This window comes from Trachypithecus francoisi, unplaced genomic scaffold (genome assembly GCF_009764315.1).
Source record: "Trachypithecus francoisi isolate TF-2019V2 unplaced genomic scaffold, Tfra_2.0 Lachesis_group10, whole genome shotgun sequence".
Taxonomy (NCBI): Eukaryota; Metazoa; Chordata; class Mammalia; order Primates; family Cercopithecidae; genus Trachypithecus; species Trachypithecus francoisi.
Window position 1 is genome coordinate 3983500 of NW_022681455.1, and position 19699 is coordinate 4003198.

The window sequence follows — 19699 nt, forward strand, 5'->3', positions numbered from 1 at the left end:
GAGGCCGGGTATCACTCGGGAGTGGAGGAAGGGAGCGGGGTGCGGGGACGGTGATCCGGGGAGGACCTGCGCGGCGCGTGGGGCGGGGCACAGATGCTCCCCAGCCTGGCTCCGAGGAACTGCGAGCTGGAGGCGGGGCGGTTGCCGGAGCACTGAGCGCCCTGCCCGGAGTCCCGCGGAGCCTGGCAAGGAGGGGTCGCTGCATCCCGAGGGCCAGCCGTGAGCCGAGAGGTGGGGTAACAATTGAGGGCATATGCTTAAGAGCAGCTAGGTCATGCACCCCCAAATCGAAGGTTTGCAGACCTGGTAGGACACCTGGGGATCAGAAGTGATTTTTGGAGTACCCAACTTTTTAGTGTCAGTTAAGAGTTCGTGGATATTTTTGAGTTCTGCTGAGGCATATGCAAAGTATTTTCTTTGGGGAAGAATTCTTAAGAGTTGGAAGGGCCATGGCTGTGTCATCTTGTCCAGTTCCCAGAGAACCAAAAAACAAAACAGAACAAAACAAAACAAAACCACCACTCTAAATTCTGTGCCCAAGTTGTCCTATCTAAGCATGCCTAGGCGTTTTAGTATTAGTTAGCTGACACTTGTGGACCACCTATGGTGAGCCAGGCTAATTGTAAGTCTTTTGACAACCCTGTAAGGAAAACGATATTGCCGTTTTGAGCTGATGTGGGAACTGAGACCCAGAAAGATTAACCTGGTGAATTCCCCAAAGACATGAGGCTTGCAAGGGGGCAGAGTCCAAGTCTCAAGTAACTTGAGCACTAAGTTTCATCAGGTAGACCTGGGTAATAGTGTAGGTGGGGCAACACCGAAAGTCAAATAGAACAATTTGGGCTTATCCCAAAGCCTTTCTCCAGACTTTTTTTTTTTTTTTTTTTTTGAGATGGAGTTTCCCTCTTGTTGCGTAGGCTGGAGTGTGATGGCGCAATCTCGGCTCATTGCAACCTCCACCTCCCGGATTCAAGTGATTCTCCTGTCTCGGGCTCCCGAGTAGTTGAGATTACAGGCATGCACCACCAGGCCTGGCTAATTTTTTGTATTTAGTAGAGATGGGGTTTCACCTTGTTGGTCAGACTGGTCGTAAACTCCTGACCTCAGGTGATTCACCCGCCTCGGCCTCCCAAACTGTTGGGATTACAGGCGTGAACCACCACACCTGGCCTCTCCAGATACTACAAAGTGGTAGTTGGTAGGCAGAGCTGCCTCTCTCAGAGACCTTGACTCTCTCCAAGGCTGTTAGGTGACCCTCAGAGGTAATGGAAATGCAGTAATCAGATATTGCAGATAATACAAGACTCATTCATTTCCAGAAGATGAAACGGCTGTCGTGGAAATATTTTTAAAATCTCGTACTGGTAAGCATATTTTGATAGTGAAACCGTTTGCAATACAAGCAAACTACTCTGAGGCTTATACCTACCACAGAAAAGAGTGGGGTGTGGGAAATTAGCTTATCTTTTTCAAAGTATAATTTTAAAAATATAGAAAGAGCATGTGTCAAAGATTTACTTAGCTCGTTAATTAGGGAATCAACAGGGTGCTAAAGAAGAAGTTAAAAGACTAGTTAATATAGTCAATGTAAAAAAAAATAATGCTGGAATAGATTGCAAAGTTAGAAACAAAACTGGTTAATATCCTACAGAGCAATAAAACCATGACCTCGGGAGGAATGTTTTTCCTGTTACGTAAATCATTTGCACCTCCAGCAGCTGTCATTCACTAAAGTCCCATTATATCCAGCATTTGAGAAAAAGGAGATGGTTGAAGAGACAGACATTCCTGGCAGAGGGTCATCTTGGGTCTATGTTTGGTTTACTAAACTGTTAAGAGGTCTCCAGACTATGCCTTGTAAACATGGCTGCCATGGCCCTGTGGGTGGGAGGGCCAGTTGCAGCAAAAGGGAACCATTGTGATTTGGGTAGATGCTCCACCTGAGCTTGAAGATCTTTGTATCTGTGCTAAGGAGTTTGGATTCCGTGCTGAGCGCAAGCAGAGGGCCATTGAAGATACAGTTGGCATGTCCAGCTATCCAGTTCTCAGTGAAATCCTGGACTCCAGATGTATCTTCAGGGTGTAATGCTTCTGGAGAAGAGGACGAAAGGCAGAAGCTCAGTCAAGACCTCTCTAAAGCGCTCATCTTCACCCCGTTATATAACCAGCTTCCTCTGGCGCTTATGAAAATCTTGGGGAGGGGGTCCTGCAGTCTGGTTAGATCCTGTCTAACCTGTGTATAGGGAAAAAAAGCAAAACACGGCAGTGGCCTTAAAGTGGTGGAATTGCAGGGGACTGATGCTGCCTAGGAGGGCCGTTGATGTTCTTTGGGTTCAGAGAATCTCAGACTCTCTTAGCAGGTGCCCAGGACATGTTGTCTCCGGCCACAATGCATCTTTGGGGTCAGGGTATCAACCTCACAGTGTTGTGCTCAGTGGTAGTGTGATGTTTCTTTTTTGAGATCACAGAGTAGATTATATCAGAGTAGAATGTTACATGATGACTCTGTCAGTCATGATCATTTTTTTTTTTTTTTTTTTGAGACGGAGTCTCGCTCTGTCGCCCAGGCTGGAGTGCAGTGGCCGGATCTCAGCTCACTGCAAGCTCCGCCTCCTGGGTTCCCGCCATTCTCCTGCCTCAGCCTCCCGAGTAGCTGGGACTACAGGCGCCCGCCACCTCGCCTGGCTAGTTTTTTGTATTTTTTTTTTTTTCAGTAGAGACGGGGTTTCACCGTGTTAGCCAGGATGGTCTCGATCTCCTGACCTCGTGATCCGCCCATCTCGGCCTCCCAAAGTGCTGGGATTACAGGCTTGAGCCACCGCGCCCGGCCCATTTTTTTCCAGTATTTGCATCATCAGATACTGTTATTACAGTATATACAAAGTCTGTGGTGTTCAGTCCTGAGGAACTATTCTGGTACACACTGTCCAGTTAACCGGGCAAGCTAGAAATCTGGAATAGTCTCTGATTCCCTTACCTCACTGACGCCTCACGTCTATCATTCACCAAATACTAGTGATTCTGTCTCCTAAATATATTTTTTTAATTTCCCCCCCTCCTCTCATATCCCTCTACATGGTCTTAATTCATGCCCTCATTGATGTTGAGATGACTGTTACCTGGATTCCTGTAGCAGCCAGTTCCCAGTGTTGCTAATTTAGTACCACCTCTGCAATCCATTGTCTCCCTGCTTCCTGGCTGGTCTCCCTAAATTTTCAATCTTACACCCCACACGATTCTCCCCGGTCTCTCCCCAAGACTGAACATCTCTTAGTGAGCCCCCTTTGCCTGCTAAACAAACCCAAGCTGCTTAGCACTGGCAAATAAGGCCCACAAGATTTCCCTTGCCTACCTTCTCAGGCACCTTTTTCCAGCCCACACGTTCACTTCCCATTTCAGGTGAACTTGGGATGCCCAGTTTCTCTGAGTTTCCAGGTTCTCTCGTTCCAGGCACTGGCATATCCAGGAATCTCCTCTGACCCACCCACTGGTTACTTCTCTTCTGAGCTCCTGCAGTCTCCTGGGTGTTTCTTCTGGCCCCTATGTCACTGTGTTTTATGTCTGATTAGTAATCTGTTTTATTACAAGGAGCATATCCTGGGAAGAATTCTACCCTATATTCAACCCCATTTCTCATTTCTGGACACACTACTTGACAGAAATACTCTGTGAAGGTTTGTTGGATGATGGATGAGCTGTTGCAAGTTTCCTTCTAGAGCATGCCTTTCCACATTTGATAATAAGTCGTGAGTCAGTTGCTACCTTTTTATTAAGTTGTCAGAAGGTGTTAACATGAGTGTTTTTGTGGCTTGAAACGTTGCTCTTTCAGTGAGTGGTAGCTAAAGCGAAGGACTTTGACTATTGCCAAGTTCCTGTGCCGAAATGAACTGGGAAAAGTGGTACGAAGGAAACTATGGTGATATTGAACTCTATAAATTTCTGGGTGAAAAATCTATTATAGCTTTTTCCATTAGTCGTTAAAATGATTAGTCCATGTTCGACGTTCTGTATCATAATTGTTTCCTGCTTTAGTTAGGTGACAGCTTGAGATAAATTAAACCTGTGGCATTATTGTGCTTCCTTTACAAAATTAATCCTCTTTTCTTCTTCCTAGCTAGGCTTTGTATTGCCTTCCTACACAACCTTATATGTCAGAGATATTAAAAATAATATGCTGGAATATTACCTGCTTTGGGGCATTTTTCTTATTTCCCATCGTTATAATTTAGAGAAGAAAGTCATTTCAAAAGTAAACGTTTGACTCATTTTATCACCTCTGTCTGAGTGCTTTACACCTGCGTGATTTGTTCATTCATCCAAGGCTCTTTTATCCACTCTGTATGTTGCACAAGCATTAACCTGACCTTGTATTTGAGGATTACTTTTCAACTATCCTTCTGTAGCAAAAAAAGTCATTTTTGGAGGACTCTACCTCTGAAAATGATTGGAACTGATAGATACACTGTGTAAGAAATGGCTGTTTTTTTCTGGAGTCATTCCATTTTTTTCTCGTTTACATCAGTTTAAATAAATTTACCTGTCCTAATGAATACATAAGAAGAAGAACAATACCTACAATTTAGTCAACTACAGAGAGCCACAAAGACAATTATATGTGTTCAGCACAATGTGATATAAGTTACATGCATTTAAGGGCTGAGAAGAATGTTCAAGAATGGCATCCCTGATTCATAGATGCAGATGGTGTCCTTATTGACTCAGCAAAGGTGCTCCAGCTTTCTCCATTCCATATAAGAAAGAAGTAAATTTAAAATTTCATCCACAAATCACCAGCTTGACTTCAAATACCGTTAGAAAAACATAGTCAATTCTTATTTTTTATTTTTGCAGTTTGTGTATTTGAGAATTTGCCTACTTGCTAAAATTTATTTGTAAACATTATTTTTTATTTATCTCTCTCTTTTTTTTTGAGACAGAGTCTTGCTCTCTCTCCCAGATTGGAGCGTGGTGGTATGATCTCGGCTCACTGCAGCCTCCGCCTCCTGGGTTCAAGTGATTCTCTAGCCTCAGCCTCTGGAGTAGTTGGGACTACAGGCATGCACCGCTATGCCTGTCTAATTTTTTTGTATTTTTAGTAGAGATGGAATTTCACGATGTTGGCCAGGCTGGTCTCGAACTCCTGACGTCAGGTGATCCACCTGCCTCGGCCTCCCAAAGTGCTGGGATTACAGGTGTGAGCCACTGCACCCGGCCTATTTGTAAACTTTAAATCAATACTCATGGGGCATTTGCAACATGTCCGGAGTGTTGGCCAATTTGACTTGCCTGAAGCACATATTCACAGCTGAGGTCAAACAAGGTGACCTTCTGCCTTCTTCTTTCAACTGTCATACTATAAACAAATACCTTTTTGGGATTTACTTAGTGTCACATATTTTCATATTATTGTGCTTTTTTTTTTTTTCGATTTGCTGGTTAAAATGGCCTGCAAGCTTAATGCTGAATTGCTATCTAGTATAAAAGCAATAAGGCTGTGATGTGCCTCACAGAGAAAATGTGAGATAGACTTCATTCAGGCCTGAGTTTCTAGTGCTGTTAGCAAATTCAGTATTATTGAATCAACTATATGTATATGTGTGTGTGTGTGTGTGTGTGTATATATATATTTTTTAGATGATGTGTCTTTCAACAGAAACACACATCAGATAAGCTTATGTATTGACTGGTTGATGAAAATGTAACCAGAGACTCAAAGGAAACTAATGCTGTATTACCCCTAGAAACCATGGTTCAGTAGTGACTTCCTCAGTGTTTGCTATGACTTTAGAAAATCTAATTATCATGAATAATGAGAATTAACTGTATATGCAGCTGTCTTAGGTTAGGATCTCCCAGAAGCAGACCCCAAGAGAGGATTTTATTTGGGGAATGATTCCAGGAAACCTTGGTGTAAGAGTAGAGAGTTAAAAGAGGCAAGGAAAGGCAGGCATTAAAGGGTAAAATCATCAAGCAAGTTACCTCTGTGAACAACTGACACTCAATTCTACTGTAGTATCCTGGGCGCCAGTGATGAACATGTGCCTCAGGTGTCCTTCCTGAAGGGAGGAAAGGTAAGATATTTCTAAGTATTTGGGTTTGTTTGTTTGTTTGTTTGTTTTTTAAATGAAACAGAGTCTCATACTGTCACCCAGGCTAGAGTGCAGTGGAGTGATCTCGACTCACTGCAGCCTCCGCCTCCTGAGTTCAAGCCATTCTCCTGCCTCAGCCTCCCAAGTCGCTGGGACTACAGGTGCCCGCCACCATGCCCAGCTAAGTTTTTGTATTTTTAGTAGAGATGGGGTTTCACTGTGTTAGCCAGGCTGGTCTCAAACTCCTGACCTCGTGATCCGCCCACCTTGGCCTCCCAAAGTGCTGGGATTACAGATGTGAGCCACCGCGCCCGGCTGTATTTGGGGATTTTTCGTGATCTTTCTCTTATTTCTAGTTTAATTCCACTGTATTCCAAGAACGTTCTTTGTATGAATTCAATTCTTTTAAATTTGTTAAAGTAGTTTTATATCCAGTAGTATGTGGCCTATCGTGGTGAACATGCCATGTGTCGTCACAAGAGTGTGCATCCTATCATCATTGTCACTTACTGATTTTGTGTCTCCTTGTTCCTTAAATTACTGAGAGAGGAATGTTGATGTCGCCATATGTAACTGTAAATGTGACTATTTCTCTGTTCAGTTCAATCAGTTTTTGCTTCATGCATTTTGGAGCTCTGTTGTTAGGTGGATACAAACTGATGACTGTATGTCTTCTTGATGAATTGACCTTTATTATTTTGTACTGTCCCTTTTTATCCCTGGTAATTTTCCTTTATATGAAGTCTATTTTTTATATTAATGTAGACAACACAGCTTTCTTTGGATTAGTGTTTGCGTGGTTTATCTGTTTTCATTCTTTGACTTTTAATATATGTGTATCATTATATTTAAAGTAGGTTTCTTTAAATATAAAGAAAAAAATTCCAATCTGACAATCTTTGTTTTTTAAATGATATATTTAGACCATTTACATTTATTATGATTATTGATATTATTAGATGTAGATCTCCTATTTTGTTTTTTTCTGTTTGTTTTTGCTCTTCTCTTCTCCTTCCTTACCTTCTTTGAATTGTTTTTAGTATTCCATTTTAATTTATCCATTAGGGTGTTTTTTTTAAATTTTTATTTTATTTATTTATTTATTTATTTTTGCTTTATGTCTGTATTAGTCCATTCTCACACTGCTATAAAGAACTACCTGAACTGTAATCCCAGCACTCTAGGAGGCTGAGGCAGGTGGATCTCTTGAGCTCAGGAGTTTGAGACCAGCCTGGACAACATGGTGAAACTGCATCTCTACAAAAAATACAAAAAATCAGCTAGACACGGTGGCACATGCCTGTACTCCCAGCTACTCAGGAGACTGAGGTGGAGGATTGATTGGGCCCAGGAGGCAGAGGTTGAGCTGAGATTGTGGCACTGCATTCCAGCCTGGGAGACAGTGCAAGACTCTGTAAAACAAAACAAAGCAAAGCAAAACAAAACAACAACAACAACAAAAACCCCAAACCAACAATCTTCCTGGGACTGGGGAATTTATAAAGAAAAAAGGTTTAATTGACTCATGGTTCTGCAGGTTGTAGTGGAAACATGGCTGGGGAGGCCTCGGGAAACTTACAGTTATGGCAGAAGGTGAAGGAGAAGTTGGCACATCTTCACATGGCAGAGCAGGAGAGAGAGAATGAAGGGGGAAGAACTACACACTTTTAAACAACCAGCTCTCTTGAGAACTAATTCACTGTCACAAGAATAGCAAGGGAAACATCTGCCCCCATGATCCAATCACCTCCCACTAGGGCCCATCTTCAACACATGGGGATTACAGTTCAACATGAGATTCGGGTGGGGACATAGAGCCAAACCATATCAATCTCTTTGTATTTTTTTCCAGTGGTTGTTCCAAAGAATATATAATATTATTATATATATACACACATACATATATATGTATGTGTGTGAATATATATATGCACATACATACATATATATAGTTGATCTGGATTTAATATTTAACAACTTCAAGTAAAATGTTGAAGACTGGCAACCATATAGGTTTCTTTACCCTCCCTGTTTACGTTATAGTTGTCATCTGTATTACATTTGGATACATTGACACCCTCCCAAACAGTGTTACAATTTTTGCTTTCAAACGTCATAGTTTCAATAACTTAAAAAAGAAAAGTATTATTTAACTAGATATTTATGATTTCTACTATTTTTTATTCATTCCTGAAGTTTCAGGTTTTCTTCTAGGAACATTTTTCTTCCACATTAGCTTCCTTTAGGAATTTTTCTTAGATACAGTGGCAATGAATTCTCTGTTTTCCTTCATCTGAGAATATCCTTATTTTACATTCATTCCTGAAGGATATTTTCATTGGATATAGAATTCTGAGTTGACATTTTTTTTTCTTTTAGCATTTTTAAAGATTTTACTCCACTGCCTTTATGGTTTCTGATGAGGAAGCATTAGTATTCACTAGTATTTGAGTTGTTGCTTTGCTATGGCTGCTTTCTAGATATTTATCTCTGGTTTTCAGCAGTTAAATTTTGATGTGTGTTAGCATGGTTTTCTTTGAGTTTATTTTGTTTGGTTTTTCTAGACTTCTTGAATCTATGCATTTATGTCTTTTGCCATATTTGAGGAATTTCTGTTCATTGTTTTGTCTGTCCTGATATCTTTCATCTCTTGTTCAGGGACTCCAGTGATACTGGGATTGTCCCACAAGTTCCTGTGGCTATTTACCTACTTTTAATCCTTTTTCTCTTTGTTTTACAGAAAGGTAATTTTTACCGATCTATCTTTAAATTCACCGACATTATTCTCTCTCATTTCAATTCTGTTATTGAGCCCACTTAGTGCATTTTTAAATTTCAGGTATTCTGTTTTTCAATTCTCAAATTTCTATTTGGCTTTTTAAAAAATAGTTTCTCTTTCTTTGCTGACTACTCATGTCTTTCTTTTATATTTGGAAGTGCTTACATTCACCTCATAGAGGAAGGTCATAATGACTGCTTTAAATTATTGACCCCTATGCATTTGGTCTCTGGCACTTGACCCCTTGCATTTTTTTATGCCTCCAGTGAACCTGTTTTGGGACTCCACTTGTCCATTGGACTTCCCCACCCTCACTGCTGTGGCCTGCAATTGACAATATCATGTCAAAGTCATGTCTTGAGTCCCCAGCTAGGCTAGGATCCTTGCTGATTCCTCTCCCTCAACAGTATCTTTGATCATGCTGGGCAAGCTGAATTAAATTGTTGTCAGTGCTTTCATTAATAGAAAAATTGCAGAAAAATCACAGGTTCAATTCAGCCAAAGTAACACTTCATTATAATAATACAATGTGATTATTGTCTTGAATAACGGTTTTCATTCTAAAGCATCTAAATCATCTAAATTCTAAAAATAATTTCATGGGGCAGAAATGTAGTGCACATTTCATACCTCCAAATGTTTTAAGCCAAATTATAATTGCAGGCAGCCCTTATAAATCTAATTATATGCCTTACAGTGACTCCACAGGTACCCAGGCCAGATGGAATTAATATATTAGTGCTGCTATTAATCACGTGAGATTAAGACAAATAATATAACATGATTATGTAAAATGATCTGCCATTTATCTGCTGTGATCACCTACTTCATTGAGGTATTGGCAGCATTTAGCAAGGTGGGTGTTGCAGTCTGTTTTTGTTGCTATAAAAGAATACATGTAGCTGGTAAGAAAAGAGGTTTATTTGGCTCATGGTTCTGCAGGCTATCCAAGAAGCATGGCACCAGCATCTGCTTCTGGTGAGCAGCTCAGGCTGCTTCCATTCCTGGTGAAAAGGAAAGGGGAGCTGACTTGTGCAGAGATCACTTCCGAGAGGGAAATCGAGAGAGAGGTGGGAGGTGCCACGCTCTTTTTAATGTCCAGTTATCTTGGGAGCTAACAGAGTAAAAACTCACTGATACCGGCCGGGCTAATCCCAGCACTTTGGGAGGCCGAGACGGGCGGATCACGAGGTCAGGAGATCGAGACCATCCTGGCTAACACGGTGAAACCCCTTCTCTACTAAAAAAAAAAAAAAATACAAAAAAAAACTAGCTGGGCGAGGTGGCGGGCGCCTGTAGTCCCAGCTACTCGGGAGGCTGAGGCAGGAGAATGGCCTAAACCTGGGAGGCGGAGACTGCAGTGAGCTGAGATTGCGCCACCGCACTCCAGCCTGGGTGACAGAGCGAGACTCCGTCTCAAAAAAAAAAAAAAAAAGAACTCACTGATACCTACTACCCCCATCCTCCATCTCTTCGTGAAGAGTCTGCCCCCAAGATCCATACACCTCCCATTAGGCCCCCCTTTTAACACTGAGGATCACATTTCAACATGAGATTTGGAGGGGGCAACCAAACCGTATCAAACTATAGGAGCGGTAAATTGACAACATCTACTTACTCATTCAAAAGAAATAGTGGGTAAAAACATGAGATGATCCATGGATGTTTCAGCTTTTCTGTCACCGACCCTGCTTACTGAAATGCAATAAATTCCTTCCTAACTTAAATAAAGTAATGGCAGATATGCCTAAGGCCACAAATCTATTTAAGGTAGCTGGAGTTAATTTGATTAATTGTGGATTTCTAGGCAGTAATCTCTTAAACTTTGTACTCAGCTTTATTAACTTTCAGAAGCTAAGATCAACTTTTCTGTTGCTGTCATACTTTCAAAAACTCATATTAAGTACAATTGCTGATCTCAAACCCATTTAAAAATATTCCATTGTGTTCTGGGTAATTTCATTTCTTTTCATTAATTTCATGTTGAAATGTTTGGCTATCGAGTGCTGTGATAAAACCTTTCCTCATGAAACTTTCCAGAGAAAAATTTCTACTTTATTTCATAAATTATAGACGCTCAGAATTGAAATTCATTCCTTTATGTCTCCAAGAGGTGCTTATTGAGTGGTTACTATGTACCAGAACTATCCTGGGCACTAGGGAGATGGGAGTGAACCAGACACATAAATGCCTAGCTTCTAGGGAGGTCACATTCCAGTGGAGGAAGGCAAAAGTAATAGGTGGATAAATGTATAAAATAATTGCAGTTGTTAAATATTATGTAGAAAATGGCCAGCTCATTTAAAACCTTATAGGGTGTGTTCAGAGCTTGGATTTCATTCTAAGAACAAAGAGAAGTTACTGGGAATTTAAAGTGGAAAGTGTAAGCAGGCTCACTATACACTGGTTATCAACTTATCACCCACCCACACATCAGGTTACATGAAGTGGGTTCATTACTCACAGAAAGGTAGCCAGGAACAACCGAAGCCTAAGGTCCATTGTAAGCTGGTCCCTCAAGGCTCAGGAAAGCTGCCCTAGGCAGATAGAGTCTTGGCTGTACATCCTCCACTTGCACTGCAGGTGAGGGATCCCAGAAAGTACCCTGCTCTGTGTTTTACACTCCGGAGTCCTGGGGGGTCACTGGACCAAAGCACTGAAGGACATCCTGTTTCTGGAGGGGAACTGGAATAAAGCCCAGACTGTTGTGGCCAGGACATCCTGTTTCTGGAGGGGAACTGGAATAAAGCCCAGGCTGTTGTGGCCAGCCTCTCCCTATCTCAGGACATTGCATTCCCAGCACATTTTATACTTATTCTTGAAAACTACAAGTGAGAAAAGTAGAAGAACTGGGTTGATTCAAGATCACGTGGATAACTGTCTGCAGAAAGATGTCTTTAAAAGTCCAAACTGACTGCAATATTTTAAAATGGGTTAAAGCAAGAACGAGTAATTAAGGGTGATAAATGTTCAGATAAAGATGAGCTGGAATCAAGGTGGGAGGAGTGAAGATGAACAGAAAGAAGGATTCTCTGTAAACTGTAGAATATACTTTTAGATCGCTAGAAATATTGCCTACAAACAAGGATACATGTTTTCTTTTTCTTACTATAAATATAATTCTTATTTGTTTTATATATTTTTGTGTTGGCTACAATTTCCAAAACATAAATTAGTAATGGTTATGGAGGATATCCTCTAGGGTTTTAAATGTGATGTTGGTTTTTTGGTTTAGGAGAGAGAACCATTTCATATTAATGCATTATTACTCTGGTTCTAATTTTTGAACAGTTTTCAACAGGAATGGATGATGGATTTTATTGAATACTTTCTTGGTATTCATGAAAAGATTCTGTTTTTTTACTGACGCCTTGCCTAAAACTAATATATTTCTTAATATTAAACCATTCTATTCCTGTTTCTATAAATTTGACTTTTCTAGGTATCTCATAGAAGTAGAATCATACAGTATTTGTCTTTTCGTGACTGGCTTATTTCACTTAGCATGTCTTCAGGGTTCATTTATATCATAGTACATGTCAGAATTTTAATCCTTCTTAAGGCTAGATAATATTTGATTACGTATATATGTGTATATACACCACATTTTGTTGATTCATCTGCTGATGGACAAACTTGGGTTGATTCCAAATTTTGACTATTATGGAAAATGCTGCTATGAATATAGGTGTACAAATTCTTCTTTGACTCCTAGTTTTCCATTTCGGGAAGTATATACTCAAAAGTGGAGTTGCTGAATTATATGGTAAACCTATTATTAATTTTTTGAAGACCTGCCATAATGTTTTCCTTAATGGCTGCATCATTCCTACCAACAGTGCACAAAAGGTCTAATTTCTTCACAAACTTGCCAATACTTTTATTTATTTGTTTATTATTATTATTATTTTTTGAGATGGAGTCTCGCTCTGTCTGGAGTGCAGTGGCGTGATCTCGGCTCACTGCAACCTCCGCCTCCCTAGTTCAAGTGATTCTCCTGCCTCAGCCTCCCGAGTAGCTGGGACTACAGGTGCGTGCTACCACACCCAGCTAATTTTTTGTGTTTTTAGTAGACATGGGGTTTCTCCATGTTAGCCAGGATGGTCTCGATCTCCTGACCTCGTGATCTGCCCACCTCAGCCTCCCAAAGTACTGGGATTACAGGCGTGAGCCACTGTGCCCGGCAATCCAATACTTATTTTTAAATTATTTTTAATTTTTCTGGGTGTATAGTAGGTGTATATGTTTATGGGGTACATGAGATATTTTGATACAGGCATGCAAAGTGAAATAATCACGTCATGGAGAATGGGGTATTCAGCCCTTCAGGCATTTATCCTTTATGCTATGAACAATCCAGTTACACTCTTAGTTATTTTAAAATGTACAATTAAGTTATTGTTGACTGTAGTCACTCTGTTGTGCTGTCAATAGTAGGTCTTATTCATTCTTTCTAAGGACTTGTTTTTGTACCCAGTAACCATCCCCACCTCCCTGTCAGCCACCTACTACCCTTCTCAGCCTCTGGTCACCATCCTTCTACTCTATATCCATGAGTTCAGTTGTTTTGATTTTTTAGCTCCCAGAATTAAGTGAGAACATGTGGTGTTTGTCTTTCTGTGCCTGGCTTCTTTTACCGGACATAATGATCTCCATTTTATTAAAAGTGAGCTCACTGTGGATGAATGGATTTGTTGCTGAGGTCTCTATTCTGTTCCATTGGTCTATGTGTCTGTTTTTGTGCCAGTAGGATGCTATTTTGGTTGCTATAGCTGTGTAGTATAATTTGAAGTCAGGTAATGTGATTCCTCCAGTTTTGTTCTTTTTTCTCAGCATAGCTTTGGCTATTTTTTCTCAAGATAACTTTGACTTTTGTGGTTCCATATACGTTTTAGGATTTTTTTTTTTCTATTTCTGTAAAGAATGTTATTGGTATTTGGATAGGCATTGCATGGGATCTGTAGATCGCTTTGGTAGTATGGACATTTTAACAATATTGATTCTTCCAGTCCATGAACATGGATTATCTTTTCATTTTTTTGGTGCCTTTTTCAGTTTCTTTCATCAGTGTTTTATGGTTTTTATTGTAGAGATCTTTCAGTTCTTTTTTTAATTCCTAGGTATTTACTTTTATTTGTAGCTATTGTAAATGGTATTACTTTTTAAATTTTCACATTGTTCATAGTGGGGGATATAGATATGGTACTGATTTTTGTATGTCAATTTTATATCCTGCAACTTTGTTGAATGTGTTTATCAGTTCTAATAGTTTTTTTGTGTGTGTGTATGGAGTCTTTAGGATTTTCCAAATACAAGATCATATCACCTCCAAACATGGATAATTTGACTTCTTCCATTCCAATTTGGATGCCTCTTACTTATTTCTCTTGTCTGATTGGTCTAGCTAGGACTTCCAGTACAATGTCAAATAACAGTGGTGAAAGTGGGCATCCTTGTCGTGTTCCAGATCTTAGAGGAAAGGCTTTTATTTTTTCTCCCATTCAGAATGACACTAGCCATGTGTGTGACATATATGACTTTATTACAGTTGAAGTATGTTCCTTCAATACCCAGTTTTTGGAGGTTTTTTTTTTTTTTTATCATGAAGGGATGTTGAATTTTATCAAATGTTTTTTCAGCATCAATTGGAGTGATTATTGTTTTTATCTTTCACTCTGTTGATATGATGTATCACAATTGATTTGCATGTGTTTTACCATTTTTGCATCCCAGGGGTAAACCTTACTTGGCCATGATAAATGATATCTCTAATCTATTGTTGAATTTGGTTTGCTAGTATTTTTTTGAGAATTTTTGCATCAATACTCATCAGAGCTATTGGCCTGTCGTTTTCTTTTTTTTGGATGTGTCTTTGTCTGGTTTTGGTATCAGGGCAATGCTGTCTTCGTAGAATGAGTTTGGAGGTATTTCCTGCTCCTCTAGTTTTGAAAGAGTTTGAGTAAGATTGGTATTAGTTCTTTAAATATTTGGTAGAATTCAGCAGTGAAGCCGTGAGTTCCAGGCTTTTCTTGACTGGAAGACTTTTTATTATGGCTTCAATCTTGTTACTTGTTATTGGTCTGTTCATGTTTTAGGCGTCTTCCTGGTTCAATCTTGGTAGGTTGTATGTATCTGGGAGTATGTCCATTTCTTTTGGACTTTCCAATTTACTGGCATATAGTTCCTCATAGTAGCTACTAATGATCCTTTGAATTTCTACAGTATCATTTGTGTTGTCTCCTTTTTCATTTCTGATTTTATTAATTTACATCATCTCTCTTTTTTCTTAGTTTGGCTAAAGGTTTGTCAATTTTGTTTAACTTTTCAGAAGCCCAACTTTTTGTTTCATTGATCTTTCGTATTGTTTTCTTTATTTCTACTCTGATCTTTATTACTTCTTTTCTACCAATTTTGGATGCGGTTTGCTCTTAATTTTCTAATTCTTCAGGATGCATCATTAGATTATTTGAAGTTTTTCCTCTTTTTTTGATGTAGGCACTTATGTCTATAAACTGCCCCCTTAATACTGCTCTTGCTGTATCCAATAGGTTTTGGTATGTTGTGTTTCCATTATCATTTGTTTCAAGACATTTTTCAGTTTCCTTTTTAATTTCTTCATTAATCCACTGTCCATTCAGGAGCATATTGTTGCATTTCCATGTTTTTGTATGGTTTCCAAAATTCCTCTTGTTATTAATTTCTAGGTTTTTTCCTTTGTGGTCCGATAAGATGCTTGACATGATTTCAATTTTTTGAATGTTTTAAAACATGTTTTGTGACCTAACATATGGTCTATCCTTGAAAATGATCTGTGTGCTGAGAAAAAGAATGTGTATTCTGCAGCTGTTTGATGAAATGTTCTGTAAGTGTCTATTAGATTTATTTGGTCTCTAGTGCAGATTAAGTCTGATTTTTTTTTTCTTTTAGATAGAGTTTCACTCTTGTTTCTCAGGCTGGAGTGCAATGGCACGATCTCGGCTCGTTGCATCTTCCACCTCATGGGTTCAAGTGATTCTCCTGCCTCAGCCTCCCAAGTAGTTCAGATTACAGGTGCCCACCACCATCCTAGAGAAATAGTTGAAAACTATATGGTAGTAAAAGACATTAACTTATGTATTGCAGCCTATGTCAGATCATGTAGATTAAACAAAAAATTAGTTCCTTTTCTGACCTCTCCCCTAAAGCCGTCACAATGCCAACTCTCCAGAGGCAACCATTTTCAACACTTTTAGTTATTTTTAAATGATAAAAATTCAAATGCAGTGATTCTAAAAGTATGATCCAGTGGTTTCTGGAAGTCTCCAAAACCTTTTAGTTAGGATTCCCTAAATGGGGATCAAAGTTGAGGTAAAAACTAGATATTGTTTAGACCATTTACATTTAATGTAATTATCATATGTTTGAATTTAGGTCTTCCATTTTATTATTTGTGTTTTCTTCCTGTCTGTCTTCTCTTTCCTGCCTTTTGTATTATTTGAACTTTTTTGTTTTTAGCATTCCATCTGAATTTATTTTGATTTTAACCATATCTTTTCATATAACATTTTTAGTGGTTGCTTTAGGTATTTAGAAAAATACAAACTTTAACACTTTAATGGCAATTTATAATCACCATTTTATCACTTTAATTGGAATGTGTAAAACCTACCACTAGGTTTCGTTACTTTTCTCTTTTATGTGTTATATCTGCACACATTGAAAACTCCATCAGGCAATGTTATACTCTGCGCTTTCAAACATCAGATATGTTTTAAAGTACTCAAAAAGAGAACAGTCTATTATGTTTACCCAGATACTTACCATTTCTGTTGTTCCCTTTTATTACTGAAGTTCTGAGATTTCTTCTTGGATCATTTCCTTTCAGCCTGAAAAACTTATCTAGCAAATCTCTTAAGTAGGTACACTGGTCATGAATTCTCTTAGTTTTCCTTCATGTAAGAATGTATTTATTTCACAGAATTCTGAGTTTATAGTTCTTTCTTTCTTTCTTTCTTTCTTTCTTTCTTTCTTTCTCTACTTTAAAATGTTGTTGTGCTTCCTTGTGGTCTCCATAGTTTTTGATGAAAAATCTATAGTTATTCAAATTGAAAATCCTCTATTTGCAATGCACTGTTTTTCTGTGGCTGCTTTAAAACTTTTTTCATTCTTTTTATTTTTCAAAAATTTCATTGTGACGCATCTGTGCATAATTTTATTCGTGTTTATCCTGTTTAAAGTTCAGTCAACTTTTTAAATCTATAGGTTATATCCTTTGCTAAACTTGGGAAGTCTTCAGCCATTGCTTTTTCAAACTTTTTTTCAGCACTGCACTCTTTCTCTTGTCCTCTAAAACTCCAGCGACACAAACATTAGAACTTTTATTATTGTTTTATGTGTACCTGAAGTTCTACTAGATTTTTTTCAACGCTTTTGTCCTCTTTTTTTGATGTATCTTCAAGTTCACTGTTTCCTCCATCACATCCTTTGTGGTATTGAACCCATCTAATGTGTGGTTTTTTAAATATTGATTATTATACTTTCAACTCTAAAATTTCTAATTTTTGTCCTGTATATCTTCTGTTTCTTTAATGATATCTTGTATTTTTGCTTTTTCTTCGAGAGTCTTCAAGATTGCTCATATAAGCATTTTAAAAGCTTTGTCGGGTACTTCCAACATTGGTGTCTTCATGACACTGGCATCTGTTGATTGACTTTTCCCATACATGTTGAGGTTTTCATGGTTCTTTATATGCTGAATACTATTTGAGTGTACCCTGAACATTTTGATTATTATATTTAAGACTTCAGGTCTTGTTTAAATCCTACAGAAGATGCTGACATTTTTGTTTTGGCAGGCACTTGACCTGGTTAAGTTCAGGCCTCACATTTAAACCCATCTTCTCTGAGCTGCAATTCCAATGTTAGTTCAATTTTCCAAGCCTTTCAATGCTACTCAGATCATTCCCAAGTGGGTGCACCCTGTGAGTGCCCTCTACCCAAGAGGTCAGAGTGGAACCTGGGGAGACCTGTCTCTTAATCTCAGTTCTCAAAGTCTTTTGAATGCCAATTAGGATCAGATTTATACATGCTCAGGCCAGGGGTTAGCCAGGAGTTCATAAACCTCTTTATGGAGTTCCTTTCCCAGACACTCTTATTTTATTTTATTTTATTTATATATATATATATATATATATACAATTTTTTTTTTTTTTTTTACTTCTCTGGGGATAATACGGTATGCTTTCCCAAATTCCTCTCTCTGCTCTCTCCTTAGCACCTCTGGTTCCCTGAGGCTTTATTTTATGGTTGTCTAGCCAGTAACTACCCACTTCTGTGACTGCCTTACAGCAGTGAGGGGAGAGAGAGGGCGGGAGAGGGAGGAAGAGAGAGAGGCAACAGTGTTTGTGCCGCCTTCTTGGAGCTGCAGTTCTGCTGAACTGAGAGCAGGGTTTCTCTCCCTTAGAGTTGTAGCCCCTGCAGATTCCTGTTGCTGGCCTTTTTCACTGCTGCACCGAGCCTGCTGTGAGCTTGCCTGAGGGTTGGGGCACCAGAGAATGGAGAAAAAAATACTGAGGGATTTCCCACACACTCTCTGTCCCTTAAAAGACTACAGCTACTACCATGCCATAATTAGCTAAAACTTCCACTTTCTGGAAGAACTGTCGTTTTCTTACAACTATTCACTTTCTTTCAACTTGCATCACCAGCATAAACACTGGGCTCTCTTTGGGTGCTGTTTTCATGAAAGAAGTGAAACTTTTATCACTTCATGACAGTTGCTGAGCATGCTGAGGGAAGCAGAGGAAACCAGGACTGCCTCTCCCTGTGGAGACTGGAGGTGGGCAGGCCCATCGATTGGCTAAGCGGCTCAGTGTAGCATCTGCTACTAAATCGGGCCCCAGAAAAAGTATCGTTGTGCCATAATCATGTAGGCCTTTGGAAATCCTTGAGGAAACTCAAAATAGTGAATGTTAAATTAAAAAATGACCAAGTTCCATTTGATTATCATTCTTGAGAAGTAGTTTCACTATGATCTGTCAAGAAACATCTGTGAGAGATTCAGCCATAATGTGTTAAGGAGAAGGTTAGAAATCTAGGGAAAAGCTCCTATCATTTTATAGTTTCTTTGGGGATTGAAATATTCTACCAAAGCAGGCCTCAAACTAGTGTGTCTGGAAATGGGATGTCTTCACCTGGGATGGGGTAGTTGCCCTTGAGCCACATGACCCAGGCATAATTACAGATTTTCAGGAGTGGAAGAGACTTGAGATGCTATCTGACCAAACCTTCTGTTTTTACAGAGGAAGAAACTAAAGCCAACATGTGAAATAAGAACTTGTCAAGGGTCATATCAGGTCACATCAGGTCACATTCTAGCTCTGTGTTGGCATCTTTTCCCTCTGTGCTGCCTGATACGCCTGGGAGGTGCCCTCTGTCCTGCTTCCCACTAGGGCTACACTGATATGTGAGTCCTTTGGGGGAAAAAATCACCCATTTTGGGAATTTTGGAAGCAGAACAAAAGTGGCAGTGTTCTGATGGTTTTGATTAAAGATAGAGAGGTATATGGGTCTATTGCAGACATAAAGAACTCTCTTCTGAATCGGAGGGGCAGCCCAAGACACTGGAGCTACAATGTAATGGAACAGTTCAAGTCAAGTCTTTGTTTTGTCAGGTCAAGCAGTGTACACTTTGCTGGAAGGAACCTTACTCAGAGGGCCAATCACTTGCTTCTCTAGAGTTCTCAAGCTCTCCTGTGAGTGCCAAGTTGAGCTGCAGAAAGCCAGGACCAGCCCACTGAACTGAGAAATGGACATGAAGATGCCCAGTCTGCAGGTGGTTTCCATCCTGAAA

General features: G+C 39.4%; 1 long non-coding RNA gene across 1 annotated transcript in view; it reads left to right on the forward strand.

Annotated features, from left to right (window-relative positions):
• The first annotated feature begins 106 nt into the window (after nt 1–106).
• LOC117088638 overlaps nt 107–19699 on the forward strand; it is a 28020-nt gene continuing 8427 nt past the window's right edge. Inside the window, exons 1-2 of the long non-coding RNA XR_004439254.1 lie at nt 107–231; nt 1320–1364. This is a non-coding gene — a long non-coding RNA (uncharacterized LOC117088638). The remainder of the gene's footprint in view (nt 232–1319; nt 1365–19699) is intronic.